This window comes from Chlorocebus sabaeus, chromosome 1, assembly GCF_047675955.1.
Source record: "Chlorocebus sabaeus isolate Y175 chromosome 1, mChlSab1.0.hap1, whole genome shotgun sequence".
Classification (NCBI taxonomy): domain Eukaryota; kingdom Metazoa; phylum Chordata; class Mammalia; order Primates; family Cercopithecidae; genus Chlorocebus; species Chlorocebus sabaeus.
In genome coordinates, this window is record NC_132904.1 from 107,749,645 (window position 1) to 107,769,857 (window position 20,213).

A 20,213-nucleotide genomic window follows, 5' to 3' on the forward strand; every position below is an offset into this window, starting at 1 on the left:
GGTTCCCATCTGGCTACCAATTAACTGATGTCTGCACCTTAGAGGTGTAGTTCTGCCCAGCTTACAGGAAAGAGAAAATGGGGCTAACTTCCCCAGCAACACTATAAACTAAGGCTTACAAAAGGTAGAAGGTGGCTGGGCGTGGTGGCCTCACACCTGTAATCCCAGCACTTTGGGAGGCTGAGGCGGGTGGATCATAAGGTCAGGAGTTCAAGACCAGCCTGGCCAAGAGGGTGAAACCCCATCTCTACTAAAAATACAATAATTAGCCAGGCTTAGTGACAGGTGCCTGTAATCCCAGCTACTCAGGAGGCTGAGGCAGGAGAATCGCTTGAACTGGGGCAGCAGAGGTTGCAGTGAGCTGAGATCGTGCCACTGCACTCCAGCCTGGGCAACAGAGTGAGACTCTGTCTAAAAATAAAATAAAATAAAACAAAAATTTTTTAAAAAGGTAGAAGGCATGGCAGGTCACAGCAATTTTTCATGATACCATTGAGACCAAGCTCACGAGAATTAAAGGGGCCCAGAAGCTGCTGGAGAGCACGTTGGCCTCTCCCCATCTCTGAAACTCAGGATAACAGTCCCTTCTCTGTGCACCCAGAGGGAATCTCTAATCCATCATTCCAATAGGATTCTCCTAAACTGCTTCAAGCCAGTCTGTTTTTTTATCCCAAAACAAAAGGATGCTGGGGAGGGTCTTCTGGACTCAGAGACCTTCATAAGAGAACCCCAGCAAATCCCTCCTCTATCTCTGAGCCAACCGTGCACCAAGCTCAATCTCAACCTAAATATTCGAGGCACAAAACCTCATCTTAGAGGTCCCCCGTAAGGGCAGAGTGGCTCTGAACAAGACCACATTGACCCATTCGTGTTGGACTTCCTCTCATGCTCATAAGAAATGGCTGCTGGGCGTGGCCTCTGAGACCACCCAGGCGCCCTCCTGCTGGACACTTCAGATGGACATTCGTAGTGCTCATCCCAGCCTGCCACCCCAAGAGTCCTGGAAATGCATGTGTGCACAGGCCTCCATCGCTCTAACGCTCACATGGCCACCAAGTGCAGGCTGGAATAGAAGGATGTGTCCTTCGACCTTTTGGTCCTCTCTTCCCAGACTGAGCCTGGGCATCGAGTACACAGGAAGGCAGTTAACCTGAATCACCACGTGGAAACACTCCTATTTAGAACCTTTGTGCCTCAGGTGCAGCGGATCGGCCAGGGACAGGACAGGGTGACTCCCGAGGCCAGACACAGGACAAAGTGCCTCCCCTGCTCAATAAGAATGGACACGAGACACCCATAGGACACGCTCAGGAACTCCAAGTTCTGTCTGGGCCTTCCCCATCCCCAACAGGCAGCCAATCCCCAAAAGCAGCCGTGGGCAGAGAGGGAGGGCAGTTGTGGATTCTATAGACCAGCAAGCAGGTGCTGCGGCAGCTTCAGTCTTAGTGAAGCTGCACACTTCTCTCTTTTCCCCCACCTTAGTGAGACTCCCTGTGTCAGGACATTGGTGCATTTTCTCCCCTGTGCACTGGGCACGGTGCATTTCCATTTCTTTTCCTGCTGGGGACCCTGTAGCCAGTGTCTCCTGACCTGGCTGCTCCTCAGCAGACACCTCAGATTCCTCCTGCAGAAGAGACTCCTGTTGGCCACTCCTAAGCCCTCCTCAGGCCCCTAGATAGCCCTCCACCCTGAGTCAGCAAGAAGGGCCACCACAGTGACAGAGCTCCCCCTACTGACAGCTCGCTGTGGTGGAGGGCCCGGAGGACCGAATGAGGCCCTCTCTCCCCTAGAAATTAGATTCCAGAAACACCTTCCAAATCTCCCCTAATCCACTGCTCCCAAATAAGGGCAGCATTATCTGGAAGATTCTAAGAATCAACTCCTTTTACATCAGTGCCACAGCTCCATGGACAAAACTTGAAATAACACCCAGGACAGGCCCTTAGCCCAGCCTGGGCCACACTAATGGCTTCTGTTCCAGAGTCCCCACTGCACCGAGCTCAAAGCATCATGTTCACCAAACCATTTAATTAAGCATTCCTACTAACGACTTCCCAGAGAGCTGGCCTACCCCTCCCCAAAGGAATTCTTAGACACCTTGCCCACCCTTACACCACAGGCAACTGAGCCCAAGCTGACAACTTCCAAAGGACCTGTCGACATCAATGACAATAAATAATAATATAACATGCTTGGTTCTCAAAGTATATGACATTCATTTAATCCACAAAAACAATGCCACCACCTCCAAAAAATAGATGCCACCATCAGATGAGGAAAGTAAGGCATAGAAAGATGAGTGACATGCCAGGATGAAAACTCAGTTCCTTACACTTAAAGGCCACTTTCTGGAGGAGCTGTGAGCTGAGGACTGTTAAGACGAAAGGATATTGGAACCAGGAAATCTCCAAGGCCTGAGCTCCTTTCAGTGCCCTGCCAGAAGAGGAGGCCGAGAAAGCCAGACCTTTTCCTCCCCAGGTGCTAAGTCACCACAGAGACCCTCCCCAGGTCAGCACAGCCTTAGAATCACCACCACCAGCGTCGCCAGAAGCCTCATGGAGGAGCAAAATAGGTGAAGGGAATGAGCACAGGCTCAGAGGCTTGACCAGCCTCTCCCGTCCTACCCATCACAAGAAACACATTCTTCAGAGAGCTCTTAGCTAGAGAAACACTAAAGGCCCTCGCAGGTTCATCTTTACGGCATCTCCCATCCACAGCCCAAGTCCATACAATCCAGTGCCCCAGGATACTGACAGCGACATAGATAGATGATGCTCCATTTGGGAAGCAGCAAGGGCAAGGAAAGCAAGGAAACTAGCCTGGGCTCTAGAGCTGGGTGACTTACAAAATGGCGTCACCATCTAAAAACGAGGAACACGGTGGGGTGAGAAAGGAGATGATGAGTTAACAGGAAAATGCCCGGCGTCTTGCACCACAGCTTGGCATGGAATTCACCTCAATATAATTTGTGCTGTAAGATGACAGTGCTAATTTGTTCACATTTATTAGAGTTGGTTAATCCACCCAAATAATTCATTTATTGGAGGCCAATAAACTGAAAGCTAACGGGCCTCAAAGTCATTCATCATCATTAAATGGTAAGGTTATGTGGTTATTAATAAACCAAGCCTGCAGATAAAAGATTTACTGGTCACTTAAGCATTTGTTTATTAATTCAATAAAATTAGGCCAGATGTGGTGGCTCACACCTGTAATCCCAGCACTTTCAAAGGCCGAGGTGGGTAGATCACCTGAGGTCAAGAGTTCAAGACCAGCCTGACCAATATGGTGAAACCCCATCTCTACTGAAAATACAAAAATTAGCTGGGTGTGGTGGCAGGTGCCTGTAATCCCAGCTACTTGAGAGGCTGATGCAGGAGAATCGCTGCAACCTGGGAGGCAGAGGTTGCAGTGAGCCAGGCTCTATTAGGTGCTTTAAAAGATTAATAAAAACAAGCCCGGTCCCCAAGTAGCTCAAACCTTACTAGAGAAGAGATGAGAAGTACCCAAATAAATACAGATGATATCAAGGGCCATGAGAGGGGACAAACTGCCATGGCAGTTTAGAAAGCAGGTGAGCAGGTCCTTCTGTGCAATCACAGAGGGCTACATGAAGGAAGGTGCCATTTGGGGACCTGGGAAAATGGGTAGGCGTGGAACAGATGTTTATCATTATCCTGGGGCATGGGTTCCAGGCAGAACGTGTGCCAAGGAGGACGTAGGAAAAATGAAGGGTATTTTTTAAAAGCAGCAAGGATTCCTAGAAGACAGTGGCAGCATTTCTGGGTAGGGGGTTCACAGATGTTGTTGAGGTCCTGCTGCACGCCAGGCAGTCTGTACCATAGGCAGGCGCTATGCTGATCACGAAGATAAATGCATACACAAAACACACAGGAGCCCTGGCCTCATGGAGCTCATAGTCCCTCTAAAGTCCCTGTAAGCTACTTGGGGACTGGGCTTGTTTTATTAATCTTTTAAAGCACCTAATAGAGCCTGACTCACTGCAACCTCTGCCTCCCAGGTTGCAGCGATTCTCCTGCATCAGCCTCTTGAGTAGCTGGGATTACAGGCACCTGCCACCACACCCAGCTAATTTTTGTATTTTCATTAGAGATGGGGTTTCACCATATTGGTCAGGTCTTGAACTCTTGACCTCTAAGGGTATGGTCGGAAAAAAAGACTGGAGAGTCCCCAGTGCTGTCCTTTTAAGTAGCCTGGGGACTTGGGGGTTGGCAATGGAGAGTTAGTGACAATTTTTAAAGCTGCAAGGTTATGATGAGAGCCTTTTAGAAGATTAATCTGGCCCGATAGTAGAAGAAAAACTTAAGAAGAAAGAGGAAAAATATTGAAAGCTCGGTCAAGAAACTACTGTAGTAACCCAGATGAGAGATAATTACCAAAATCAGAGCAGTAGGTAGGAAGAAAAATAGGGTATGAATGCAAGAGATACTCACCAAGCAGACTACACTCAATTTGAGAACTAACAAGGGCAAGAAAAGCATCGAAATGGACCTTAGGCCAGGCACAGTGGCTGACGCCTATAATCCCAGCTCTTTGGGAGGCCAAGGTGGGACGATCGCTTGAGCTCAGCAGTTTGAGACTAGCCTGGATAATATAGTGACACCCCATCTCTACAAAAAAAATTAAAAATAACTGGGCATGGTGGCACACACCTGCAGTCCCAGCTACTCGGGAGGCTGAGGTGGGAGGGTCATGTGAGCCCTGGAAGTTCAGGCTGCAGTGAGCTGAGATTGCGCCACTGCACTGCAGTCTGGATGAGAGAGCCATACCTTGTCTCAAAAAAAGAAAAAAAAGGAGAAATTGACCTGGGCTCTAGTGCCTAGGTGACTTACAGACTGTTGGCGTCATTATCCAAAAACCAGGGTGTCAAGAGGAGCACAGCGGGATGACGAGGTGGGTGATGAGGTCATGTGGGGTATGCCCAGTGTCTTCCCACAATCAGGCAGCGGGTGGTCCAGCCAGAGAGAGGTGAGAATTGCCAAGAAACCATGAAAGCAGTGACAGAAGGAAGGGAAGGGAAATGAAAAACAAATGGAAAGGAGGGCTGGATTGAGAGCAGTTGTATCTATACATTGTATAGATCACCTGGTAGAAGACCCTAGCACCCATGGCTCTCTCTCCGTGTCTCCAAAGCTCTTTGGAAGGACACTTTCTTTTGCAAAAGAAAAAGAGAACACACAATAGAGAGAAGGTATTGTAGAAATACGCATGGCAAATATGGCAGGATAGGGAAAGGGGTTTGCATTCTAGCAGTGATGGGTGGACAGGGTGTTTCAATCTGCAGTGTTCCCCTGTAGCTCGAATACATCTTTGGTTCTCCTCTCACAGTGACTCTCCCTCCATGCTCCAGAGACCCTGACTCCTCAGTTTTCCCATTGCTACCAGAGCCCAGACCGGCCTGGATTCCAGATGATGACCACCACTGGATCAGAAAGACCAGATCAGAAGTCACCCTCTTAGCCAGCACCCAAGGTTTCTTCACCTACACTCCCCCTACCACGCCCCTGTAGCACACTGCATCAGAGGCAGGCAGGCCGGGGCAGGTTTGGCACAACCAGCTCCCAGGCTGCTGTGGGAAAGTTAACATCACCCCGGAGTTTACTCAAAGTGTATGTGCCTTAACAGACCATGTTTTTTCTGGGGCTTCCCTGTGAGCTCACCGGTGCCATCAAAACATTTCTCAGTCTTTGCAAACACAATTGATTTGCAATCCCACCACTGAAGTCACAAAGACAGAATGAAAATCAACTCCCCACAAAGGATATTATTTCCTTGAAGAGACCTAGAATGATCTCGGTGACAGAGTTTCTTCATAAGTGGATAAGAAAAAGTCCCTACCTGCCTCCATTTGCTATTGGAACATCTCTTTTCTCTCATAATGCTGTTAAATATACCCCAGCAAAGTGGAGCTACTAAACTGAAATCATTAAGAAAGGATCAGTTCTCTACTCATCTTAGCTCTAGAGACTAGAGGAAAGGTGAGATCCATTCACAATAAGATGCTCTTCTTTCTGGAAAAAGGCAGTCACATCACAGACCTCTCTGAGCTGTGAAATTGAGCAGGACCCTTTGGGAGAGGCCTAGAGAGAGGGGTCCATGGCAGTCAAGAATAATCATGGCCTCTCACCCAGCACTGCTGAACACCCAGACACGGGACCTCTGCTCACAGCTCTCAAAGGACCGCGGTGATCTCACCCAGGCAAAATGTGGCCAACTCCATATAAAACAACAGAAGAATAAAAAGAGATTTTTTTTCCTAATAAATATTCTTCTGCCGCTAATCCACCCTTTATAACTGTCAGGCTTCATGGGGCTGGCAGAAAGCCCATCAGATAACAATGCAGCTGTGACCTGAGAAACGTGAGAAGAGGAGCAGATTAATAAAGATGAAAAACATGTTTGGTAACTGTGTCTGAGGGGAGGTCTCAGGGGAGTCTTTAGAGGGATGCTCTGGCAGCTCGGGGACCCCAAAACCAATGCCACCCAGAAGCTGCAGCTACCCCAAGGGGAGGGGTCAGTCAAATGTGGGCCCTAAAAGCAGGCAGCTGACTTCCCTGACTTTTTGCCCAAGCATTTGCTACCTGAGCCTTCCTGGGCTGATTTCATAAAATATGGCAATAGAGCGACAGAGGCGTCACATCACAAGGCACATGTTTTTGGTGTCCCCCACCCCAAACATTAGGCCGAGGACACATACAGCTCTGCGGGGAGGCAGCCCAAGGCGGTGGCATTCTCCCCTCCTGCTCTCCGATAAGCCCCCAGCAAGCAGCTGTGACAAAGCAAGGATGAAGTTATAGGGAGAAGGACTTGACTAACGGCCATATTTTCCTCCCCAAGAGCTAGGAGAAATGGTCCAAAAAGTGCATAGGTAAGTGTGGAGATGTCAGGACAGAAAATTTCTGAGTTAGGCCTGTCGTGAAATATCTGGGATTTGGTAGAGTATAGGATGGAAATACTGGTCTTCTAGGCTGTGAGATGACAAGGATTATTATGAAGATGGAAGGGGAAGAAGAAGATGAAAGAATTGAGTTCCCTTTTAAGACCCCTACACCTTTCTCCATCATCATCTATGATGACATCACAAAGAAAAGTCCCCCAATCCAGTCCCTCCAGATTTCTTCAAACCCCACCATATTGTTTCTGCTGCTTTTCCTTGCATCTCTGTCCTGCGATCCTCAGCAGGCCCTGCTGACCTACAGAACTGTGCAGAGCCTCCATTCAGGGAGCTCTTCCTTTTGCCAATGCCTGGGGACTGTGGCACTGGGCCTCACAGTCATCCCTCTAGGGGAGCAGACTGGCAGGGGACCTGGGGAGAAAAACAGTCAGGTATCAACAAGCTCTTCGAGATCCAAATTAAATTCTAGCCCAGAAGCCCCGAGCCCTAGGACACAAAGTTCGATGTTAGGTCCTGTCTCTGAACTTCTCTATGCAGAGTTACTCAGCCCCTGACTATCCACTGTTTGGAGCCATTCAGGGGAAGTGGGGTTGCAGGCATTCATTCCACTCCCACTCCTAGAACAGGCTACCAGGGTCCACCAGTGTGAGAGGCAGGAATTTCTGCAAGGCTCTTCAGCTTCATGGCTGCCTTAGGTTCGTGGTAACCAGGAACACAGTGTGAGGGCCTCATTAGCCCCAGGAAGAGGAAGGCCAGTGATAGACCGCTAGCCAAATAATTAAGCAAACATGCAATCACCGATAACATTTACACACCACTCACTATGTTCCAAGCATTGTTCGGAGCTCCCCCCATTCACGAATGTGTCCCATCCTCACAACTTACTTTTATTAAATTGAGGTAAAATCTATATGACTTAAAATTTGCCATTTTAACCATTTTAAAGTGTACTTCCAGGATAGTTCCAAAGTTGTGCAACCATCACCACTGTCTAATTCTAGGACATTTCAAAAACCCCAATTCCCATGAAGCAGTTACTCTCAAAAACCTACTTTTGAGGCGCCCCCTCCTGACAAAGCTTAACGTCAGGCTCACTCAGTGGAAAGGAGGCGTCTTGAGAGACCAGTCAGTACTGCAGGACAGGTCCGAAAAGATGAACTTAGAACTGAGAGGCAATAAATGGGTAACTGGAACGTTACTCAAATTTTACACATGAGGAAACGGAACATGGGAGGTTAAGCAACCTGCTCAAGATCACGTAGCAACTGATGAAATCAGGCTGATTCCAAAATGAGACAGACATTCGTGTCTAGAAAGTAAAGGTAAAAGCCAAGAAGAAAGACGCTTTGCATCTTCTCAGGCATAAACAGAGGTTTATAACTGGTAAAAAGATAAGGTGTCCCTGGACTTGTTAACCAGATCTAAAGCTAATAGGTAAAGGGACATTTCTGGAGCTTTGAATCAGATAGTTTTAGGAAATTCAGTGAAGAATACAAAAAGGTAGTAAAACCCCAAAACTCATTAGCTATAAGAGACACGGGGCCACACAATTAGGCCAAGAAGTTCTGCAGCAACTACTAAGCATTTGTTGAGCAAAGCACCCTCCTAGACACAATGGAGAACGTAAAGACGCAACCCGCCAACTTCAATTCTTCTGCTGCTGATGGCACCTGCTTTCTCATATCTTCCAAGGTTATCCACTTTCTTCAAGTCCTGCTGTACATCCCACCATCCTTAACACTCCAGAGACTTTCCTGAGTCTGTGTGATTGCTGTTGGTGTTTTGTTTTTCCTTTGTCTTCGTTTACCTAAATCCTATCCCTTCTGATTAGTACAGGCCTCAGGGAGCTCCTTTTGCCCAACACAGCAAGCCCATCATAATAGTAAACGCTTATGGTGCCCTTGTCATGTGTTGTTAACTCAAAATATCTGAGATAGGTCACAGTCAATCCAGAAAGCTTATTTTGCCAAGGTTAGGGACACATCCATGACATAGCCTCAGGAAGTCCTGACGACAGGTGCCCAAGGTTGTCAGGGTACAGCTTGCTTTTGGACATTTTAGGGAGACATGAGACATCAATCGATACATGTAAGCTGTACATTGGTTCGGTCCAGTAAGGTGGGACAACTCAAAATGGAGGCTACCAGGTTAGAAGTAGATAAAAGACAAAAGGTTGCATTCTTCTGAGCCCTTGACTGGCCTTCCACTGAATACACAATTTAGTTTGGCTTAGTGAATCTGCATTTTTACATAAACACTAGGACAGAGGAAGCAATCAGATATGCATTTGTCTCAGGCGAGCCTCAGAGGGATGACTGAATTCTGTCTCTCCTTTGTCCACAAGCAATTTCCTTGTAGGCAAACCGTAAGGGAGGTAAATATATTCTTATCTCTGTAGCTATCTTATTCAGGAATAAAATGGGAGGCAGGTTAGCCTGAAGACACGGACACTGTTATTAGCTTGACTTTTCCCTTGGCTTAGTGATTTGGGGGGGTCCCAAGATTTATTTTCCTCTCTCAAACAATTTTTAGTGCATGACTTCATTTTGTCCTCACCAAAAGAACCCAGATGAGGAAACTGAGACCCAGAGAGGTTGAGTAACTTCCTCAAAGTCACACAGCCACTAAGTGGCAGAATCAAGATTAGAATCTTGGTTGTTTTGATGCCAGAACCTCCTAACCCCAGATTAAAGTGCCTCTCAATTGAGTTTTCACATCACAATGTAGCCCTTCATCATATGGAGCTAATATTGCCTCTAATTCATTTATACATACCGGCCTTTTCTTTTTACCAGATTAAAAGAAGGCAGTCACCGCGTATACAAAAGCAGCTCAGCATAGTCTCACATACAGTTGTTGGGGTCCGCATGTTTCCTAAACAAAGGAATGAACACACAAGACAACACAAGACAAGACAAACATGGCGGCCGCCTCGAATGGCGCGCTCTGCTTTATTTTATACAGTCGTTTGTGGAATGTTACCAAGTCACAAGACACATTGTTGTTTTTCTGACCTTTCCCTGACTTTCTGGATTTTCAAGATGTTTACACATAAACAAGCCCCCAACGCCCTGCTTCGTTTGCAAGAGCAGGACTTATCAGGAACGTCTCGTTTGCGAGCACGTAGTCCTCTACATACAGTGACTAATTTTGTTCCCTTCTATGCCCCCATAGTGCCCAAGTCAGTGACGAAGGGGTTTGATATTCAAATGCAGAAATTAATGGACTTATCTGAAGGCAGAATGTATTTGTGTACCTTAAGCCAGGCAGTAAAGGAGGGCTATATTGTTCAGCACTGTATTGAGAGGTGAATTTAAGGATGGGGGATTTCAGGTCAACACATTGCTTTGTGGCTGGTCTAGAACCCCAGGCTCAGTATTAATGTCAGCCTAATAAATATAACAATAACTCCCATTTTTGGAGCCCTTGATGTGTCAGGTACTGTTCTAAGCACTGAATTTACAGTATCTCATGAGTCCTCATAGCAAGCCTATGATGTAGGCACTGCCATTATCACTGCTTCATAGATGAGGGAATCGAGACTCAGAGAAGTAACTTTCCTAAAGGGGCATAGCCGGTAAATGGTAGAATTGGAATTTGAACACAGAACATTTTTATTCCAACCAGAAGGCCCCTCCAAAACCTACTTACGGAATAATACCTCCCACCTAAGTTCAATATTCGAGCTTTTCATATTCTCAAATATTCACTGTTTAATCAACAGAAGTTAACTGAGTCACATAAGATATGGCCCATGTTGTTCAGAGGCTTAGGATCTAGACAAGAGGAGAGATGGAGAACAACCCCTGGGCCTGGACCACAGTGAAATGTGCTGTCCTGTGTGGGAAATGACCAGAGTGGAGGACAAGCATGGGAAGTTTAGGTAAGGGATCTAATTAGATGACCTCTACATTTTCTTCCAGCACCCAATCAGAGATGTAAGAACTCAACTCTAGCAACTTGCAGAGCTGGGGACACATACTTGACAGCCTCCAGAATGAAAGTAGTAGATGCTATCACAACACATGGTTGGCATTCCCAGCGGAGGATACAGACATGGATCAGGGTAGAAGCCAAAGAACTGAATATCAGGAAACAGAGCTAGAGCCAAGGAGACTGTCAGGAAGGCCAGAATTACAAAAAAAATAGAGCACACCAGTACATCAGTGCAAATCAGTAAGCACTTATGAGTATCTACTATTGATTCCTTTGACATTTGATTCATTCAACAAATATTTACTGAGTCTTAATGTATGTTCCTGGACCTAGAGAGAGAGGAGAAAGCACACGTAGATCCCTGCCCTCAGGTAGCTGACACTCTCAGAGAACGCTGATGAGCCAGGTATTTCATTGTGGAGCCACATGAAGGAGTTGGATCCTGGTCCCTACCTCCCAGATCACTTAAACACGGGCTATGGGTACCAAACAAACACACAGAGAGCTGAATTACAATCCAACAACTAAGTAATACTTAAAGAAAATAATAGGCCAAGTGCATTGTCTCATGCCTGTAATCCCAACACTTTGGGAAGTCGAGGTGGGTGGATCACCTGAGGTCAGGAGTTCAAGACCAGCCTGGTCAACATGGTGAAACCCCACCTCTACTAAAAATACAAAAGTTAGCTGGGCATGGTCGTGGGTGCCTGTAATCCCAGCTACTTGGGAGGCTGAGGCAGAAGAATCTCTAGAACCCAGGAGGCAGAAGTTGCAGTGAGCCAAGACAGTGCCATTGCACTCCAGCCTAGGCAACAGAGCAAAACTCCATCTCAAAAAAATAAAGAAAGAAAAAGTAAAGAAAATAACAGACATGAGAGAAACTAGCAGGTCAAATAAAGTTCCGTTCTGCCGGATAGAAGGGAAACAAATACGTTTGGTGGCACAGAAGAGAGCTAACGAAATATTTTGAATTGCTTTATACTGTGTGAAAAAAGTAAACCTTCACCTTCTTCAGAAGCCAGATCTTACTACTTCCACTTCTCAAGTAATACATCTTTTTTTTTTCTTTTTTGTAGAGACAAGGTCTCACTACATTGCCCAGGCTGGTCTCAAACTCCTAAGCTCAAGCAATCCTTCCACCTCTGCCTCCCAAAGTGCTGGTATTACAGGCATGAGCCACCAAGCCTGGCCTCAAGTAATATATCTGTCTCCTCTGGAAGTAGTTGTAGAAGCCCTTGTCATCTTAACTGGGCCAAGCCAGGCAGACTCTGCCTTGGAGGTAAGACAAGAAGGAGATAGTGGCCAGAATTCATTAGTAAACCAGCATCTATTGTTTGCAATGGGAGCAATATAAAATATATTAAACAATCATAAAATGTACAAAAAAGATGGAAAAGACCTTAAAGATCATCCAATCTGATTTTCTTATCTTACAAATGAAGCAACTGTGGTGTGGGGGCATGAAATAGTTTGTCCAAACCTGACAAAAACAAGCAATGGGAAAAGGATTCCCTATTTAATAAATGGTGCTGGGAAAACTGGCTAGCCATATGTAGAAAACTGAAACTGGATCCCTTCCTTACACTTTACACAAAAATTAACTCAAGATGGATTAAAGACTTAAATGTAAGACCTAAAACCACAAAATCCCTAGAAGAAAACCTAGGCAATACCATTTGGGACATAGGCATAGGCAAAGACTTCATGACTAAAACACCAAAAGCAATGGCAACAAAAGCCAAAATAGACAAATGGGATCTAATTAAACTAAAGAGCTTCTGCACAGCAAAAGAAACTACCATCAGAGTGAACAGGCAACCTACAGAATGGGAGAAAATTTTTGCAATCTATCCATCTGACAAAAGGACTAATACCCAGAATCTACAAAGAACTTAAACAAATTTACAAGAAAAAAACAAACAACCCCATCAAAAAGTGGGCAAAGGATATGAACAGACACTTCTCAAAAGAAGACATTTATGCAGCCAACAGACATCTGAAAAAAATGCTCACCACTGGTCATCAGAGAAATGCAAATCAAAACCACATGGAGATATCATCTCACGCCAGTTAGAATGGTGGTCATTAAAAAGTCAGGAAACAACAGATGCTGGAGAGGATGTGGAAAAATAGGAACGCTTTTGCACTATTGGTGGGAGTATAAATTAGTTCAACCATTGTGGAAGACAATGTAGCAATTCCTCAAGGATCTAGAACTAGAAATACCATTTGACCCAGCAATCCCATTACTGGGTGTATACCCAAAGGATTATAAATCATGCTACTAAAAAGACACATGCACACGTATGTTTATTGTGGCACTATTCACAATAGCAGAGATTTGGAACCAAATGTCCATCAGTGACAGACTGGATAAAGAAAATGTGGCACATATACACCATGGAATACTTTGCAGCCATAAAAAAGGATGAACTTGTGTCCTTTGCAGGGACATGGATAAAGCTGGAAACCATCATTCTCAGCAAACTATTGCAAGGACAGAAAACCAAGCATAGCATGTTCTCACTCATAAGTGGGAGTTGAACAATGAGAACACATGGACACAGGGAGGGGAACATCCCACACCAGGGCCTGTTGTACACATGACACATGCATACCACATATCAAACCTGCATGTTGTGCACATGTATCCTAGAACTTAAAGTATAGTAATAATTTTTTAAATAATAATAAATTTTAAAAATAAATAAATAAAAGCCACGATACTTTAAAAAAAAAGAGTGTGATAAATAAGTGAGATAATACATGTCAAGTACTCAATGTAAATATACCCATCTACGGTAAACAATAAATAGTATTATAATGTTTTAAAAAAGAAGTTTGTCCGTAGTGAATTAGTAGCATTGGCAGACTCAAATCCAAATTTCCTGGCAATCTCTCTTCCTATAGATAGAAAGAGGACCACCCACCCAGGAAGAAGTAAGAAGGGCAGGGAATCTCAGAGGTCCTTCCCAGTTCAAGCCCTGAACAATGCCTTCATTGACTCCTCTCACCTGTCACTCATCCTGCCTGACCCTTATTCCATCAGCCATCCCAATGCTGGCTGCAGAATAAGATCCCACCTGACAAGTCTCTAAAGTTCAGACCTCACCTGGCCCTGGGACTCTCCAGCAAGACACAATTCGGAAGGGCCGTCCCAGCACTGGTGCAGGCTTCCCCAGGGCTGCCTGGTTCTGGCCAGAACTCTGAAGTGTAGCAGTACGTGCCCTGGAAGATTTAAAATCCATCTCAAGTTCTCAAAGCAAACAGATGATGTGTTTGGTGGTTCTGTTGGCCAGAGTGCACCAGCACCAGCTGGAACTGAGACAGACACCCAGCAACCCTGTCCCGTTCTCCACTGGGCCAAGGGAAGCCACAAGCCCTGCCCCATTCTCAAGGGCTGGGACCTGGGATAAGGAAAGCACTCGGGTATAGTGACAGAGAATCCAAGGTCTGTTGAGGGTAAGTGGGGACACCACCACCACCACCACCATGGGTGGGAAGGAGAAAGAAGGGCTCTTGTTTCCCCAGGAGGCTGCACCCTGCCCTGGGGAGGAAGCAGCTCCCCAGAGATGACACTTGAGGACCTGGCTTCGCTCCACGAAAGCATACCGCTCAGGGTTTTGTTTCCCCTTTATAAATGGAGGTAGGTGAGGAAAGGAATTCTTTGGCTGAGTAATACAATACTTCTGGGTCCAGCCCACCAGGCTTGGCCCTGGGAAGAGCAAACAAGCTGCCTGCCCTGTCCCAACAGGTTTGTGGACACTCATGCCCGCTGCCACTCACTATGGATTCTGAGGAAAGGGGGGAAAGTAGATCCCTGAGGGGAGCAGAGATGTTGGGGAAGATCTACAGCCCAGCCCTCAACCCCCAGGGTGAGGCCAGAGCCAGATATTTAGTGTTACCACACAATCAAACACAACTGCACCTCACCCACCCTAAGCCATCTCAGCTCCCACTGTCCTCACTGACCCAGGTCTCAGAGCCCAGCTGTAAGTCCAACGTTTATCCTCACGAGCCCCACAGGCTGCACAATTTTCCCAATGCTCTTCATCCAGGCTGAGGACCTCCCCCGCAGATGTGTTCTGCATGTCACAAAGCCAGAAGCAAATACCCAGAGCGCTTGCTGTGATCCAAATGGCCAGCCACAAAGAAAATGTTAATAACCACCAGATATTTTTTTTACAGTTTACAAAGTACCTTGGAAAGATATTATTTCCATTCTCATAATTACTTTCCAGGTTAGCCATTATTATCACCTCATTTTAAACATAAGGAAGAAAGGGGCTCACAGAAGTGTCTACAGAAATGGCTAAGTAGGTCTTGAGCCCAATCCCTCTTACTCTTCATTTCACCCTCCATCAGTAGCTGCAAATCCAGCATCCTGATTATCTGAATTTAGTGATCAATAGAATCGGTGATGACTACCTCCAGCTTTGTAACTCCTGGCTTTTTAGACCTGGCAGCTGGATAAATGGGGGGCTTTCGGCCAGGCACAGTGGCTCACGCCTGTAATCCCAGCACTTTGGGAGGCTGAGGTGGGTGGATCACCTGAGGTCAGGAGTTCAAGACTAGCCTGGCCAATATGGCGAAACCCCATCTCTACTAAAAATACAAACATTAGCCAGGTGTGGTAGTGGGCACCTGTAATCCCAGCTACTCGAGGGGCTGAGGCAGGGAGAATCGCTTGAACCTGAGAGATGGAGATTGCAGTGAGCCGAGATCTTGCCATTGCCCTCCAGCCCAGGCAACGAGACCAAAACTCCGTCTCAAAAAAAAGGCGGGGGGGGCTTTCACCTAACAGGCCTGAGGGGTCCAGCCAGACACGGGTGCAGACTGTACCTGACCTTGCTGGCCCAGGGGCAGGCGGCCAGCCCAGCCCCTCCCCCCGCAGGTGCCCCCTTCACCTTCCCGCGCCTGCCCCTCCAGTCCACACACCCAGGCAGGGCGCCCTCGAGCGCTGTTTGTTTTGCTGAGAGTTTCCGTTGGCTCGCGTGTGGGTGTTTGTTGTATTTCTCCGGCAGATGGCAGACAGCATGCCCTCCCCACCATCACCCCGCCCCACCATCACCCCACCCCGCCATCACCCCGCCCCACCATCAACCCGCCCCGGGCTGTGTGGCAGGCAGACGCTGCAGGGCAGAACAAAAGCCTAGCAGGTGAACATCCCTGTCTGCGGAGTCTTTTATCCAACCCAAGTCGCAGACAATATCTTTACAAAATTCCTTTCAACTCCCTCATCATCTGGAACTCTTCCTGCCTGGCTCCCATCCTGCTGCAGCCCCCAGCAGCCCCCACCCTCAGAAGAACATCTGCTCCTCTGATGGGGCACAGGACACGGTGTTCCAAACAGCAGATTTTTCTTTGGCTTCTGTCCACTACACCCCGTCAGAGCCCAGAGACCCCTGCTCCCAGAGGCTTCCTGCAAAAGGGGAGGAGCGTATTGATCTGGGGCATGGAGGAGATCATTCTCCTCCTGCAGCGCTCAGAACTCCTCCGCAAAAATGACCCTCAGGTTTTACCACTCCTGAAAAAGCCCCGGATGAGTCTGGGGACTTCTAGTGGAGGGGGCTGGAAAGGGATAGAGTTTCTCAATTTCTAAAGCTATTGTTTCTCATTCCCAAATCGCCATGCTCCAATCTGGGCCCAAGAGCTGTGCTCAACTTGAGGACTGCTGTGGCTCCGTCTGGAAGGAGGTTAGGCCGATGCCAGTGAACCAGCCGCTGCAGGCTGGAGGGGCCGGAGAGCCTCGGAGCGTCCGCACCGCCTTGCCTGAGGCTAGAGCTACAATAGCGAGTGCCTAGACCCCCACCTGCATCCCCATAGCATCCGCACCACTACCCAGCAGCTTGGGAGCAGGCTCTTCCCTCCACTCCCAGGTAACACTTCGCAGTTTCCATCCTGCGGTCTATTACTTGCTTCTGCTACTCTGCCCAGTTTCTCCGGTTGATAGCTTAGCTACTCAGCCTTCCTGGGTTTTGTTTTTAGCGCTGGTTGTATCTTTAATGATCTCTATCCTCAACATGTCTAATAGGACCAAGCTCATTCCACTCTCATGCTCAACTCAGATCTGCAGGACCCCAGCCAGGCCCATAGCCCCCCAGCAGAGGGGAACTGACAGCTATGACTCTGACTGTACTAGACAACATTCTACACCCACCAGGAAGTAGAGCCTTGGAGATGTCCGAGCTGACCCTGTTATTAAGGGCTGAGAAGCAGTTGCAGATGCTGCTTAAAGGAAGAGGTGAAGGGGGCTGCCAGGACAGCCACAGAGGCATCAACAGACGGGACACAGAGGTCTCTGGCGTCACTCTGATGGTAGTTCTGCAGGTGCTGACATGGAGTCCCACAGTCCCTAGACCTAACTTTGTGGGTTAGACATCTGACTCCAATTTGTGCAGGCCAAATTCTAGCCTAGAACTTGGGCCTCAATATGCACAATCTGTCTTCCCCACAGCCCGAGACACCAGGTGAGCCAGGGCACACGGCCAGCCTGCACCCTGCCCTTCTCAATAGGAATTTCTCGGCTCATGCAGCCTCCACCCCTGGCCTGACTCTGTTCTTCCTCTGTGAAACCTTTCCCGACCCCTTCGATTAGCCTCTGTCCGAAGCCAGGCACTCTCATGGGCCATTTCCTCCAGCGCTTAGCAAATGTTGCCAGGTAGTTTAGTTATCTGGGTAAATATCTTCTCTGTAAACTCCTCAACAACAGAGACATTTTCTTCATCTCCGTTCTGACCCACCACCCCCAGCACCTAGCTCTGCACCTTGCCAAGAGTAAACATTAAACATTTTCTGGATCAATAAACCCAGGATAATCCCCCCAAGTCCTTATTCTGAACGGCCACAGGAAAACCAAAACATTTCCCCATCTCCTTGGTGACCACATACATTACCCTAAGCTTCAAAAGAGAGAATGTTAAAGAAGGCGTGATGTGGTCAGAGGGTCCCTGGATATGAGAACCTCCCCCGTCCTAACCGGACACTGCCTTAGATTTCCATTTATACCTTCCCGGTGGCACCTCTGTCCCTGCTGTCCTATCCATCCGCCAGAAACCTCTGGCCAACACATTAAACATACTTTCAAATCCCCAATTCCCTGAACTTAAGGGAAAGCAGGCTGCCCCAGTCTGGGCACTGGGTGCTACCTGACTAGCACGTGGGCTGCCCCTTGTCCCACACACCCACCCACTGGGCAGCTAAGCCTCTGCTTCCTGGTGATTTGCATATAATCACACAATGCCAGGCACAACAAAGCCACTCAAACAGCAGAGCCTTCTCAGCTGAGTTTAAAGTTTAATCTCCTTAATACAAAAGTTTTTGCTTTGCTTTTGACGGGTTCTGGAACTCTTGCTGATGATGCTAAACAAATAATCACCCTTTCTCCCCCTCTGGAGGCTTCGCCCGGCGCATTGTGGCAGCACAGGCCCCAGTTGTTGTGGTTTACGGGCCAGACCTGCACCTGCACTGTTTGTGTGAGCTCATCTGGATGCCCGGCAGGGCTCTCTTTAAAGAGAGCCCAGCACAGCGGCGGGTGGAGCAGGAGAAGACACCAGCCCAAGGGCTGCTACAACTCTTGGCCAGACACCAGCTCAAGGCTGCCTGTACTCTCGGTGCCCCCCACCGCCCTCTGCTTCCCTATGGAAACATTCACCCCCGTGTCCTCTTCCCAAAACCCAGCTCCCTCCTATGTGTCTCTCAGGACCTTCCTCTTCCAGACACTGTCTAACTCCCTCATACTTCCCCTCCCAGACTCACATCCTCTCTCAGTTTCTGCACACTTTGCCTCATCATCTGGAGGCTGCTCCTAGGTCCATTTTCCTATTTACTCCAGCACTTCACCTATAGGACTCATAGAGCACTTTCAAAGACACACTCAGTACTTTTCGTTTTGGCTCCAGCTCCTCTGTCCAGTCATTGTGAGAATGAGCCGTGATCCCCCATCTCTCATATTGATGTGGGAATTGGAAGTTGGTCATTGAACTGGTGACCTGAATAGGGGTGCCCTGGCCATCTTGGTTATCTGTTTTTGTGTAACAAACAATCTCAAAACTTAGCAGCCTAAGACAGCCGTTGTTTAATCTCACAGTGCTGTAGTTCAGAAATCTGTTCAGGTCTCAGCTGGGAAGGTCTTCATGTTCTGGGATTACTCTGTGATCTGGGATCTAAGACGGTTTCATTTTCATGGCTGGTGTCTTAGTGGGTATGGCTAAAAGGCTTGGCTCAGCTGGGACTGTTGAGCAAAGGGCCTGCACACGGCCTCTCCTGCATAGCAGATCAAGGCTCCCAGAGAGTGTGTCCCAAAAGAACTGTGCAGAAGCCTTCAAGCCTTCACATGACCTAGGCTCTGCAATCCCAGAATCTCACTTCTGCTACATTCTATCAGTCAAGCAGATTCAAAAGAAAAGAAACTGCAACATCTTTTATCCGTCATACCAGCTAAAGAGGTCTTTTCAGGAGCCAGCAGCCCCTGTAACTAGTTCAGAGACAGAGTTTCCTGGTCCCAATGTCTAAATAACCTATCCTTGCAAATAGAACATCACAGTTACCAGCCTTCATGTACGAAGGGTTGACATCCTTTTCATTCTTTCCCCAGAGACTCAAACCAATATCCTGCCTCTGGGCGGTGTCCCCAGTTGACCCCGTGTGGCCTGCCTCTTACCTACCTTGGCTGCTGGCAGAACGTTTGGCTTTTCTCAGTTGCTGCCAGACCTAGATCTGCCCTTTTCAGGTTTTTGTTCACAGGTAGCTTTAGATGGGAGATAAGGAAGTTTGAGTCAGGTCAGTGCTGGGGCAAAGATGCTGCCCCAAGACAGGGGGAATGCCCCAGACTTGTCCCATCTGGCCCTTGCAGAATGGCACCAGCAACAAGCACCTGCTGTAGAGAAGGGTTGTCACTATGTTGCAGCTCTAAGGCTCTACAGAAGTCGGAGGTGGGTCATGGAGATGAGGGGACAAGGAGAGTGAGGAAGGGATAGGTGACTATCTGCCACGCCACTTAGGTACTGAGTCACATCAACACGTATGCAATACCTGGTCAGACAGGCACCCGCAGAGCCATCTGGCGCAGACCAGCTGCACTTTCCCTGGCTCTAAGCTGGGAGTGGCCGTCATCTGGCAGAGCCGTGATTCCTGGAGTGAGGGCACAAGGTCACACAGGCCAGGGCCACAGACAGGTCTCTTTTCCTTTTTTTTCATAAATACGTTTCAAATGTCATTATGAAATATGCAAGCCATACAAAAAGGAATGAAGAATACAATAATAAACACCCATACACCCACAACCTAACTTAGGAAATAAAGTATTAGCACAGAATATCTCATAACGTAATATCTCAGGGCTCTGGGGAGTAGAGGAGAG